The sequence below is a fragment of the Hylobates moloch genome, unplaced genomic scaffold (genome assembly GCF_009828535.3).
Source record: "Hylobates moloch isolate HMO894 unplaced genomic scaffold, HMol_V3 SCAFFOLD_8, whole genome shotgun sequence".
NCBI classification, from domain to species: Eukaryota; Metazoa; Chordata; class Mammalia; order Primates; family Hylobatidae; genus Hylobates; species Hylobates moloch.
In genome coordinates this window covers 109792296-109806820 of record NW_026652283.1, presented here as the reverse complement: position 1 = coordinate 109806820, position 14525 = coordinate 109792296, and the positions used below count along the sequence as shown (strand labels likewise).

General features: G+C 41.5%; 1 protein-coding gene across 1 annotated transcript in view; it reads right to left on the bottom strand.

The window, feature by feature from the left end:
• CSGALNACT1 (chondroitin sulfate N-acetylgalactosaminyltransferase 1) overlaps positions 1–14098 on the bottom strand; it is a 352092-nt gene extending 337994 nt beyond the window's left edge. Inside the window, exon 1 of the mRNA XM_032162332.2 lies at positions 13998–14098. The gene's annotated coding sequence lies outside the window, so the exon portion shown is untranslated. The remainder of the gene's footprint in view (positions 1–13997) is intronic.
• Between the last annotated feature and the right edge of the window lie 427 nt (positions 14099–14525).

Below are 14525 nucleotides of genomic sequence, written 5' to 3'. Positions count from 1 at the left end.
ACTGACAGGGAAAAATCTATTAGTCCAATAACCATAAATTACATGAAACGTATGGAGTGGAAGCTTTTATTCCTGAGAGTAAGAAGCAATAAACTGGGCCTATTCCTAATCTGGTTGATGCCAGTCAGCCCAGATTACATGTGTATGTGTATGCCTGAGTGTGTGTGCACAAATGAGAAAGTACTGTGAACATCTGAAGTAAGGACCATAATTCATTACGATGATCATCTCAAAATGATATCAGATAACTTATCAAAGATACTAGAGTGATTCATAATCTTACTTTTGGCCCTATACAGACAAAATACTTGCTGCTAAATCAGCGATGCAAACATACTTTTGAATTAGGCTGCACAGAACAGATAAATTGAGAAAGTAAGTAAGGGTTCTCCACATGGACTTTCAGTGATGGTGGTTTGATATCTAAAAATACTCTTTTCATCATCAGCATGTATAAAATGTAAATATTGATTGGTTTTTTCTTCTTCCCAACATCGTTGTAATTTATATTTTTATGATTTAAAGCTACTTTAAGATGGCTCCATTGAATAAAATTAATGCCATCAAGTAACTATTCTATATATCTTTTCAGAAGTCTGATTCATAAAAAACGCAAACTATAGATGATGAATTTCTCCACACATTTTTTAGAGGTTTCATAATCTTTGTAGCATAATTTCTCTTAATGGCCCAATAGTACTGAATCCTTCATCAAATTTTTATGCAATATATTTGGTACAGTGGCACTGTAATAAGAAAGGAGAAAAAAAGACAAATGATCCAGAAAGCTGAGGTATGTTATAGGTAATGACCAGACTATTATTCTAAATGATAATGCCAGGCTTGCCCTGAATACTTTGCCTAATTAGACTTCACATGGGAAAAAAAAAGCTTTAATATTTAACAAGTATAATGGTACAATCAATGTGCACCAATCAGGCTCGATAAGGAGTATTGCTTATTAAAAAGAAAGACAGATGGCTACAGGAAAGGTATAATCATTAAAAGTAAGACCTCACAGACTCCAACTGTGAACACCAGCCACATTCTTTAAAATTGCCACCAACCACAGAAGCTCAAGGCATATTTAGTCCTGTCCTCATGCTCAGCGGACCACAGACACACTCACATCATAGATTGAATAAAATAACTTGGTTCAAATAGATTGTCTTTGCTGTTTCTCAAAAACCATCTTTTCTTAACCACTTTTGCTGATGTCAGAATCCCAGAGAGTCCAGATGTCCAACATGTCTCTTATAATCGTTTCAGCTAGGTAATTAGTCCTCCTTTTTATTACCTTCAAGAACACTTAATGTGTTAGAAGGCTTCCTGCCTCTATCAAATCCAGCCAGCCTGCCACAAGAGTATGAATATATAATTTGTTTATAGGTAGCTTTTAAGAAAACACATAGTATGTAGGAATATAATTGAAAACAGGCATGCTTATAAACTGAAAATTATAATAAAAGAGATTTCTAAAGGTAAGTTTTCTGTTTGGTTTCTCCAAGGTCAGATTTACACTCAAATACAGGGATCCTTGAATGTGATTTGTCTATTCATGAACACAGTTTTTATTAACCATGTTGACTATTAAATTGCTAGATTTACTCTTTCCACACACCTTTATCAAGAACCTTCTGTGCCTACACACTGTACTATACTTGCCACACTTTTGGGAAGACATTATAAAATTGTGTAAACTATGGTCCCTATACTCCAGGAGTCTATAATTTGGTCCAAATGTAATGTAAACACAGCTAAAACATCCACTGCCACGTAACGTATTACTCTTGGTACCCATAGAGGTATCATAGCAATCTTGGGAGTAAAAGCTATAGAGACAGACAGACGTTTGTTCCAATGCTGGTTCAGCCTGTCATAGTCGTCTGACCCAAAGTATTCCATCGATGTGAATCTCAGTTCTTCAAGTATTTTTGTATGTGTTGAAAAAATAAATTCTACAAATAAAATACTTCAAACAGGGTTTAGCACATAGTAAAACTTCCTAATCTTCTGCCATTTCCAGATTACCAGAAGAAAAACGAGCCTTAATTTAACTGAAAAGCCAACTATTCACCCCTTGACTTAGATACAATGATACCCATATCCACACCTTATCTCTCTTTCGGTACATACAATCCCACTTTTGATACACAATAACTGTACATACTTATGGGGTATATTTGGTTTTTGATACATGTGCACAATGTGTAAGTGATCAAATCAAGGCATACAATCCAATTTTTTACTTGTGTCCCTAAAGAAACTGCTCAGAACTAATCTTACCAAGTGTTTCCAGGAAGACCATAGATTTGAAGTACAGAGAAACAAGGATTTCAAACTTTAATTCACCAGCTGGATGTGTACAGATGAAGCTAAGGTCATTTAGAGTCTATTTGATTCATGAAGCTTTTTGCCACTATTTCCAATTCTGATGTTGTAACATAAACAGGAAATAAAAATACATCCCTGTGCCTTGAAATACACAGTGAGAGCTCACCATCCCCAGGGAATATCTGTGACTGAAATGCCAGGGGTTCATGTCCAGGTCCTGTTGCTCACAGCACAGAAAGCCAATCTCCAAGAAAACACGTATTGCCAGGGAAGAAGGTTTTAATCAGACAGCATCTCCCTGACCCACTAAAATTATGGGTTTATATAGCAAGGAAGGAATGTAAGTACACATCGGAAAACAGGAATTAGGGAGGGGTAAGGAAGGGGAGTTGGCCAACAGGAAGCAGGTGGTCAGTTAGGCAATTGCAATGGATGAATGGTCGGGGGTTTGTTCAGACTTGGTGATCTGGTAAGTTTCAGCTCCTTGGTAATATCTGGGAGTCCTGAGTGTTGGTTTTCTGAGAAAGGAACTCAGATAAGACAAATGTAAGTTTCTTAAGTTTTCTATGTTTATTCAAAAGAAGCCATCAACATCAGTTCTATGGGAAAATTGGACCAGTTTCAGATGCCCCATGGGTCAGTAAGCCCTAGCGTAGTAATATATTCCTTTCCTTGTATTTCAATCTCCTGTGAGCTCCTGGGGTCAGAATCCCCTGTCTGTTCATCTGTGTAACTCCAGCATCAAGCACAATGCCAGGCATACAGTAGAAGTCCAAAACTAGATTCTGAACAACTTGAGAGTAGGCATCTTGGTAGTTCATTATTATAAGGGGCACCTAAAACTATCTGCCTATTGGCCATGGTACCTAATGATGTTGCAGAGCCCATCAAGTGCAGATTGATGAAAATAAGGAACCTGGCTTCTATTCTCAACAACATCATTCATTCCACTAAGTAGCTGGGTCATCTTAGATAAGTCACTTAGCCTCTCTGAGCCTCTATTGCTCATCTTCAGATTAGATGGATAGTACAGGTCATCTCAAACATGCTATTATTTCTGCAAAATACTGTTGTTAGATCAAATGATCTGAGATGCTATTATTTCTGTTGATATATTTTTGCTAATCATTGGTTCTCTCGTTAATTCCAACTCCAACATGTTATTGACAAGATTATTAAATGAAGCCTACAAGTCCTCCAGGAATGAAGTATCTCTTTCAAATGCATGATTTTGCCATTTCAAAGATTTCTAGCTCATGTAAATTAAATAAACAAATACGGTCAGCTTTATTCAAAGCTTTGCCATTCATTCTCTGCCCTTCTTTCCTACATGATGGAGAGCAATGGCAATACTTGGCGATTTCACACACTGGCATCACTGGCATGTCATCTGCCCCAAGAATAACACAACCATCACTTGTGGACACCAGGGAAAGGGATTTAAAGAGCCAGTGCCTCCCACATGCCTTCACTTCAGTGGGTGGCCAGCTCCACAAGCCAAAGAAGCCCCTCCTCATGCTTTCAAGCAACCAGACAATTTTACAAGGATCCCACATTAACATCCCATCCCACTTTGGTGAAAAGTGCAAAAAGTCACTGGTTACCCTGTGTGCACCAATAAAATTCACCATCTTGAGAGGACAGGGAAAAAATGCAGTCCTGGTACTTAGCCAGCAAATAATTCCTACAGTTGGTTCAAGAGTTCAATGTCTTGAGTGGGAGAGAAAGCAAAAAAACGCCAGTAGTTCCTGTATTTCCTCCAACTTCATTTTCCATTAGAACACCAAACGTGAAGATACTGGTTCTACATACAGGGTCTAAGGAGGTGTTCCCTGAGGCCTCTGTTATCCACACTAACAATGCCCCAAGCACTGGTGCAGACTCATTCTTGGAAGAAGGCAAAAAGCTAACTCCAGTGAAGCTGGATAAATTCCTTTTTATACCCAGGTATATTAATGGGGAAAACCCTCAGGATTTTTAGTGACTTCAGTGAATAATATGTTCTCTACAAAGGAAAGCTATTTTTGAGAGCACCCCAGACCCAAAATGTTGAACCAGCTTACTCGATCCAACAGAGTAACTATTTTCTGCTCAGATTTTGGCTTCAGCCACCCGCCGGACTGAAGAATCAATTCACAGTCCACAAATTTCATTGCTTTGCATTTGATTAAATTCCTACTTTATGGGTTAAGAACTTGTTCATGGCTATAGAGTGAGTCAGCTACAGAATTCTGTCTCCACCAAGCTAGTTTCCTACTGCAGAAACTTGTCTACATCTCCATTTGGAGGAGAAGTAAAAAAAAAAAAAGAAAGAAAAGAAAGAAACAGCCTCAAACTCAGTTCTCTCCTGTTATTCAGGCCCAGAAATACATGGGCCATAAGTTTAGTTAAAAGATGAAAGAAATCACCCTGCCAAAAACATGCTTTAGACAACTTGGAGGTCATAGGTATATCCAAAGAAATATCCCTGCAAAATATAAGTCTCCTCCCTTGTTCACCCATTATGTAGCCATAAATGTACTCAAAAAAAAATCTTACTTCTATGCATATAAGATACTCAAAGGTAACCTGGAAATTTTAAGTTACTTATATGTATGGAGGTCCAAGAAGATGTATCTATTTCCTATCCTCTTCTATAAAGAGTAGATGGTAAATAATAAAAGAAAAGCTGTTACCTTTCGGGTAACTAATTAAAGTAGCCAGGGGACATTAGGAATTCATCATTTAACAGCAAGTCCTAGCTGTTCCTCTCAGTCTAGAACTTCGAAGATATCAAAGGATTTCTGGGATTAGTTTCCAAACCCAACCACATTATGATAGTGACAGGCACACAGTAGGTATTCAAGACATATTTGATTATAATAATCTAGAACTTACACATTTAAAAAACTAAGAATAGAAATAGGAGATATAAGGCCTAAAGCAAATACAGCATGCTCTTCCTCATCTTCCGAATGCTCCTTGACATTCGTTTTCTTTTCCATGTTTCTTTCCCGTCCCTCTCCGCCATAAGAACAGTTGATACATATATTAAGGATTTACCATGTGCTGCAGCGTTTACGTACATTAGCTCAATGACTCAGCAAACCACTCAATAAAATAAGCATGATTATCCCCCCATTTTATGGATGAGAAACAGGAAGCTAAAGAATTAAGTAGGCTGGGTGTGGTGGCTCACATCTGTAAACCCAGCACTTTGGGAGGCCAAGGAAGGTGGATCACCTCAGGTCAGGAGTTCAAGACCAACCTGCCAACATGGTGAATCCTCGACTCTGCTAAAAATACAAAAATTACCCGGGTGTGGTGGCGAGCGCCTGTAATCCCAGCTACGTGGGAGGCTGAGGCAGGAGAATCTCTTGAACCTGGGAGGCAGAGGTTGCGGTGAGCCGAGATTGCACCACCACACTCCAACCTGGGCGACAGAGTGAGACTCCATCTCAAAAAAAAAAAAAAAAATTAAGGAACTTGCCCAAGTTCACAGAGTTAAAAAGTGGGGTTGTTGTGCAGGACTCCATCTCCCAGGCCCGTTCACCAGGGGTGCTGTTTCTTTATTCAGTTCATTGGTTCCCAGGTTTTTTCACTTATTTGTGTGTTTTGCATATGCTCATGATACTAATACTCCCAAGAACCATTTGAACTAACTTGGGTTTCATTTCAAGGACTATTCCTCTTCCCACTAAGTTGTCCTGTTTTTTTCTTTTTTTTAAAGTTTGCTTGTTCAATTCATTTTAATACACTCTATTAGTTCCACAAAATGGGCTTTTGAAAATTACAGTAACTTGCTTGAAACAAACTGTTCACCAATTTGACACTGTTTTTAAATTTTTGGCTTTAAAAAAAAAAAAAAAACAGCCTGAATCAAGCTTCTCTTGCACCTGGGCAGGTTCTGTTTGCTTATTCACAGAAGGGCTGGCTTATGCCTATGCGCCATGGCATAATAAATAATGAGTTAAGGCTTCCTGCTCCTGGCTGAGGTAGACGTTTCTGAACTGTAATGATTTAGTAAAATCCATGTTCCCTCCCTACCACACACAACATCTACCCTGGTCACCAAACAACGTGGCTCATTATCATAAAACCACTTGAAACATCTCACTAAAGACCATCCCTGATCTAACAACACAGACTACTATACAGAACTGCAAGCAGGGCCCTATACAGGCCTCCATGGATTTGGCTCCCTGCATCATAGTGAAACAGACGTGGATGTAATTAACCAAATCCCCAACTGGCAGTGGGGGGAGAAGGCTCAGTTCTCCCGCGACAATAGCTACCCCTTAAAGATCTCCAGTAGTTATTGCCAGACAACTAATAATTTTGACTTAGCTACTCACTGACAGGGGATGTACTGCTTTTGGAAAAATCCTGCAGTGGGAGGCCAGGGAGCCAGAAGTCCATAAGAGGCAATGCACCAATCTGGAGATGTACCAGGCTGCAGCTCTCCTCTGAGCTTTTCAGTAGAAGCCATCCAGCTAGTGCAGGACCGCTGAGTCCCTGACCCAGCCTTGGACTCCTCAAAAAATGGTCACTTATATGCCCCTGCATCCTGGATCCCCAACCCCTTCTGTTCAGCTGACCTCCAACTTCATTTCTGACTTGTTCCAACTTCCATGAGACCTGAGTTCTTGACTTCTTCTTAAAATAGCTTCTCCCTTACCCCTTGTACCCAAATCTTATTCTACACCATAGGTACCTCTCTTGGGCTCCAAGCTGCCATTTGCCTCCTGGCCATCCTCTTTGGCCAGCTTAGGTAACAACCAAGGGTCACAGGGACCCTACACTGCTGCCAGGTTTGTCCCAGCCTCTGGTGGAAGAACCAGAAAATGACATTCTAAAGGAAATGATCACACTAGGCCTTGGATTTTAGATACTTTTATCTCTACGACCACTCTGTCAGTAGGGGGCAGCGGGGAAGAGGGAAGGGAAGGGAGAGGTTGAGAGGAGACAGATGAGAAGAAAGAAGAAAACGGACACTGCTATTGGTTGGTACCTACTACTTCCTGGTGGCTTGGAACCTTACCTATACCTTTTGTTTAAATCTTGCAACAAGCCTATAAGATGTTATTATCACCATTTTGCATATGAGGAAGCTAAGCCTCAGAGATGTTTCGTAATGGAACAAGGTCCCCGAGTCAGTAAGGAGTAGAGCTGGGATTCAAACCCCAGGTTGTCCACCACCAAAGTCTCAAACCCTTCCTCTCTCCTGCACTGTCTCCATGTCTTGGTATTCCCTGCAATGTCTGGCAGAGTACCTTCATAGAACAGGTGCATAAAAATGTTTGATAGATGAATGCATGAATGGTTGACTCCAGCCTTAATACCTTAATATTCTGCAACCCACACACTTGATCTTATTCATACTTTCTGCTTGTAACATGCCTGCCAAATGCCTTGATCGGAAGTTAGATGTTAAACAGAGATGTTGCTCTACATTGTATTTTTGAGCTGCTAGAAAAAGCTACATACACAAACCTATAAATTAAAAGTGCTGAAGCAGACCCTCTGATAAAAATTATTTTGTTATCTTGCTCCATCATGCCCAGAAATGGAGACAAATGCAATACTGCAAGGAAAATCAATGTTTGCATGTCAGAACTCAAAGACCTTTTCCAGGCTGTCAATTCAATGAGTATTTATGCTGGAAAAGACAGCAAAGAAGTCATGAGCTCAGGTCCTGGAGCCAGGCAGACATGCACTAAGGCCCAGCTACACCACTTACTAGCTGACCTTGACTTGCTTCCTAAATCTTAGTGTTCTCATCTGTAAAACGCAGATAATAACGGTGCACAGTTCCTAAGTTCCTGGCTGTGCTGATTAAATGAAGAACTCATGTACCACACTAAAGAGAGTACCTGCTACATATTTAAGGGCTCCATCAGTGTTAGCCATTTTTATCATGGGAAGAGAATTGTGACAGAAGTGAAACAAGAAACCTTAAATGAATTACTTACCTTTGCAAACATTATTATAACCACTAAGTTTACCTGAATCCTCTGTTCCAGATTATTGCGACTACTAGAATGATCTACTCTGAAAGCAATGCAGTCAATAATGATAATATTAATAACAACAACCAACAGTTATATATTGGTATGGTTTGGTTCTGTGCCCCCACCCAAATCTCATGTCAAATTATAATCCCCACATATATGGAAGGAGGGGCCTTGTGGGAGGTGACTGAATCATAGGGACAGACTTCTCCCTTGCTGTTCTCGTGATAGAGTTCTCACGAGATCTAGTTGTTTGCAAGTGTGTGGCACCTCTCCCTTGGCTCTCTCTCTCCTGTTGCCATGTGAAGACGTGCTTGCTTCTCCTTCACTTTCTGCCGTGATTGTAAGTTTCCTGAGGCCTCCCCAGCCATGACCCCTGTGCAACCTCTGGAACTGTGAGTCAACTGAACCTCTTTTCTTCATAAATTACCCAGTCTCAGGTAGTTCTTTACAGCAATGTGAGAACAGACTAATACATGTGTATATTTTTATATATATATATATAAAAAAACATTTTTTAAAATTGTATATATTATATAAAATATACAATGTTATACAATATATTTTTATGATATGATAATGATGATAAATGATATACATTATTGTATGATATATAATATAAAATGTTATATATTATATGATATGAATTATATGACACATCATATATAATAGTACATATTTATATCATATACTATATACTATATATCTTATATGATATATAAAATATACACACACACGTATATAACCTTTACTATGCTCCAGACATTGTTCTAACCACTTTTACAGACAAAAGCGTCAAACAAAGTTATGCAGGTTGTACCACACGTGTGCCCTGCAGGAACTTCAGCCCACTCTCTGCTGACCAGGCTGAGCACCCGACATGGAACAGTCTACCACAGAGGAAGGGGTTCCTAGCACAGCCCTATGTACATATATTGACCTATTGACTGATACATTAATTTTAGCAAGTTTTTTAACATTTAAGAAACAGAAGTAGAAAGTCACTTTTGAGAGAACACAGAGCCGAAGTCAGAGACCACCATTTTAGTAATTGTATTAACAGAATAGATGAACATACCACAAAAATCACCAGTGACCTGTTCCTAGTATTAAGCTGCAGTGCTGTGTGCCCACGTGCCTTAAGAATACAAAAACACGGCTGGCCTTCAGTATAAATGGACAATTCACATCTACCTCCTCCCCTTTTCCTGCTTTTCTTTTCCTGCATCAACTCAAATGTCCTTTGTGTGTGAAAATGAAACAAATTATCAAATATGACTCCCGGGTAACTGAATGTTATGTTTTATGCATTGCCTAAAAACAGCAACAAAAATTATCTGTCCTGCAAAGTAATGTTTCCCCAAGTCATAGGTTCAAAACATGAAATTCTAGCAAACAATTATTTTTGTGCAAGCACACCTCCCAAGTGCTGGTTCCTAAAAATGACTCCCAGGTTTAAACACTCATTCATTTCCTCTCAACTCAGCCGTTCATAACCTTGTTCAGCTTGGAGCTCTTGCCCAAACTAAATTGTCTCATCCTGCATAAAGCTTTGTACCTATCATCTTGGCATGGACTCAGCTTCAGTCTGCGAATATGAAGGAGAGGCAGGGAGACACCATGGCCTTTGCTAGCTGGGGGTCTGAGGATAAGCCAAACTCTTGCAGTTCTGGGGAAGCATTAGTTTGTGCAAATGGGACCTCTATAACCTTTTCATGTGCACAGAATCCTAAAAGTAATCCAAAACATTTAGCTTAATCAGAGGGAAATGATATTTAAAATGTTCTACAACCTTCATCCAAAAGTTATTCCTCTTACCCTGTTCTCTTAAGACTATTGACCTAGACCTTGATTTTCAAAAAAACCAGATTGTCTTACTGTAAAATCCTGCTATGTAAAAATCAGAATTGGATGTCTGATAATTTTCCAAACTCAGAGACATTCTGCTAGATAAGACAGGAAAACCACTGGTAAGATTTAAGACCTACGATGGGCTAAACTGTTCTCTGTTGCTAGTTTTTGTTATGGTTTGGTTGGGTTTTGTTCATTTGCTTCTGAGACAAGGTCTTGACATGTTGCCTGGTGTGGTTTTGATCTATTGAGGGCTTCAGAAATCCTACTACCTCAGCCTACCAAGTAGCTGGGACCACCACACCTGGGTCTAACTGTTTCTAATTTTACTTACAGATTAAAGGTATTTAGTTTGTCCCTCGAATTAAATTTCATGAAAAACCTGAAAATATAATGTTCTCATTCATTTACATAAAATATGGCAGTATTTTCAGTAATAACGTTTGTTTATATACATTGTCAGTAATTTTTCTACCAAATAGCAAATTATTTCTGACAAATAAAAACACAAACAAATAAAAACATCTTCAAGTTGTTCAATAAATATTCTCAAGCTTGACTAACTTCATTCACATTAGAATTTAGAAATAAGAGGTCTTTTCAAAAACACACAGAAGAAAGGTGCCTTTCAGTGATGCATCTTGGAATGTGATAAAACACTATTTAAAGGTGAGATTCAACGTGGCTCCATTTTTTTTTTTTTTTTTTGGGTCTCGCTCTGTTGCCCAGGCTGGAGGGCAGTGGCGTGATCTCGGCTCAATGCAACCTCCGCCTCCCGGGTTCAAGCGATTCTCCTGCTTCAGCCTCCTGGGTAGCTAGGATTACAGGCATGTGCTACCACGCCCAGCTAATTTTTGTATTTTTAGTAGAGGTGGGGTTTCGCTCTGTTGGCCAGGCTGGTCTCAAACTCCTGACCTCAAGGTATTCGCCCGCCTCAGCCTCCCAAAGTGCTGGGATTATAGACATGAGACATTTTTTAAAAAGGAAAGCGAACCAGAAGCTTCTGCTAGCCAGATGAAATTCCTTGAAAAACAACTTATATTGCTGTTAATGCTACAAATATCTATTTAGGAAATAAAACCATTTTAAACACATTAAAAGATAAAAATAAGCTGTACCAAACCACTGAAATACTAGATGAAAACCATATATATATTTTTTTTCAAAGTTTTAAAAAATCATATATTTGGAAATTAGGATATATAAAATACAAATCCAAATTCTTACACCTCTTTTAAGCCCTTAACTCTAAAGTTATTCAAAAATAGTACCAAATCCATCATTTAAGACCACTTTCATTTATTTTTAGGCCTTTGGCTAATGCTTTTGACACAAGGTTGCCCTTTTCTAATAAAGTATTCCATGTCGTGAACCCAGGAAGTTAAATTTCTTTGCTACCTTAAAGGACAGGATAATGGTAATAAATGACAGCCTGGGGTGATACACTATGCTGAAGAGGCCCCTAGTGGCGACGTTACTCTCCAACCCGGCTTTATAGGTTTTATACGACTGCTTCACCATGAGTGCAAAATCAATAGGTAATAAAGTCTACCTTAGCTTTGCCTCCCTAATAACCTCATTAGCCCTAATATATAGTAGGGCTAACATTTAGAATCACAAGGTCCTTTCATCAGGACTTATTAAAAGAAGGATGTGACCCAAAGAATAACTTCATTACATTCTGTATTTTAAATCAACAAATATTTATTTAGTCCTTATGCCCTGCCAGGCACTGTGTTAGACATGAAGGAAATAGGAAAGATGAGGACCCTTGCAGACCTTACTGTTATTTCTTTTTAACGTAATAACATGGCATTAAGAACAGAGCTAGGGCAATATGAAGATCGGTAAGCACCATTCATCATCATATGAACTTAGGATGGATTCTTAGGAAGATACAAGAAAAAGCTGAAGTATTGCCCCAAAGTTTCAACTGCTTATTTTCAACACCCACACTGGGCAGCATCTGAGATTGTTCAATAAATAATCAATGGATAAATGAATAGAAAGTAGGGTTACAAAGAGGAAGGAATTTTTACAATTTTTTTAAATGTTGAAACATGCTGGAGTTGGGGATCCCTAAATGTAAAGAAAGACAAAAAAAAAAAAAAAAGACAACATTTATGAAGTGCATACTGTGTGCTCAGGGCACTAGGATAAGTTCCCAAATGTAATTTCCTCCCGCTAAACACCTCTATAAGGCGAGGAGTATTATTGGCATTTTACAAATTAGGACACCAAGGCTGGGAAAGGGTAAGTAAGTTGCCCAGGGTCATACAGTTAATAAGTGGAAGAAGCCGCCTGGAGCTCAGGTCTCTGGAACAGCAAAGTACAAGCTCACTGCACTGTAATGTAAACGGATGAATCCAAATGTTGGAGATTCTGCTTTAAAACCCACTAATACATTTTACAAATAGACATATAAGATTTAGCACACAAAGATGAACAGGATGAAAGTATTTTGATATTGTACTATGTGGAGTACATATGGTGTGGTAGCTCAAGGCAAATGAATTATTAAATATGTACGGTGATCTTACAATGGGTATCGCCCATCTCATGCTTTCTAGTAACTGACCATCTTCTGGCAGCCCAAAACCCAGTCCCCTGTGTATTATGCACTATTACAAAACGTGTTCAAGTCGCCTTTTATGCCTAAGGCTTACATAAAAATTCACCTTGTCTTTCTGCGTCTATTTCCAAGTTTGAAGGACCTTTCTCCCTCCAATTAGCAACATTTCAGCACTGCACAGGGCTTATTAATGCTCACTGTTGCAAATAACACCAAGGTAATTTGACTTTCTTGTAGGAACAATGTCGACAAAATCCAAGAAATCCTACAGAATTAAATGTAAATTTCCAGTTTAAAAAAAAAACCCTGAAAGAACATTTCATTATCTTTATTATCTAGACATATCTAACAACATTAAGTAAAAACTGCGCCAAGGCTTTGAAATCAGAATAAAAGTGGAGTTTGTGAAATTTAACCACTCTATGCTTTTTATTAGTATTTCATTTATGAGTATTTCCCGAAGCTCACTGTTTTGGCAGGCACAGTGCTGTTAACATCTCTTCCTTTCTCACCATTCTTTGCTCATCAATGAAAAGACAACTTCAAAATCTCCGACAGGAGTGCAGGTGCAGGAAGTGCGACGGAAACAAACAACTTTGCCTCCGCTTCCTACGGCTTTCCTCTCCTCCCCGCCCTTCCAACCCCCATCCCACCCCAAGATCATGCCCTCGCACAGTTTCTACCCACCGATCGCACGTCCCCTGGGCATCTTCGGAAAGCGGTGACCCTCAGCCACATCCCCCACGGGCCCGGTCCCGGGCAGGCGAGCACGCTGCCCACCGGCCACCCTCGTCACGCCCCCTCCACCCTCTCCATCCCAGCCACAATAATACAATAACAGCAGTTATCGCGCGGCACGTGGAAAGACTACTTTTCAGTGGGTTTTGCAGAAAGTAATTAGACAGCGGAAGGCCACTAGAAAGGCTGGTGAAGCCAAACCGACCCCGGGAGCGCAGCGGCCCCGGACCCTCCATGGAAGCTCCCTCTGCGTCCCCGCGCGCCCACCCGGAGGCGCCGCGCCCTCCGCCTGCCAAGCTCCCCGGCCCCTGCCTGTGCCCTGGGCCCCCGGCGGGCAGCGGCGGAGGGAGGCCAGGCGCGGCACCGTCCTCCGCAGCTGCACGAGCCACCCCGAGGTCGCGGGGTGGGCGGGCGCGAGCGAGGCGCGCGGGGCTGTGGGGATCTGCCGGCACCACTGACGCCCCCCCGCGGCGCACCGCGCCCCGGCTGGCCTGGGAGGGGACCCGACTCACCCGAGGCGCCCTCCTGGCTGCCCGGCCCTGCTCCGGCCGCTGCAGCCGTCGCTGAACTTTCCCTCCTGCGCGGCCGCCGCTGACTCGGCTCCACCTCCCGCTCCGGCAGCCGCGGAGCCTCCAGGGACCCCGGGGGCGGGGAGCAGCGGCGGCGGCAGCGGCTCCGGCGGGCGGGCGCAACAGCGGCCAAGCCTGGCGCCCCGCAGCGGGGTGGGTCCGGCGGGGGCGGCCAAGGCCGGGCTGGGGTCGCGGTTGGCCGCGGACACCCGCGTCACCCACGGCCCCTCTGCAGTGCGTCCCTGCGCCCGTCGGAGCGGCGCCCTGGCTGAAGCCTGTCACTCTCGGAAGGGGCCGCGCTCGGACACCAGGGCGGTTTACGCGTGACTGGTCACCGACAGCCGGAGAAGTTTAGAGACTAGGACAGTGTGGCGTGGCCCGAGTTGCAGGAGAGTGGTGTCCAGTCTCCACTGGGTCCTTACTCCTGCAGGACAGAGTTCCCCATCCCCCTGCTCCACCCGCTCTGTTCCC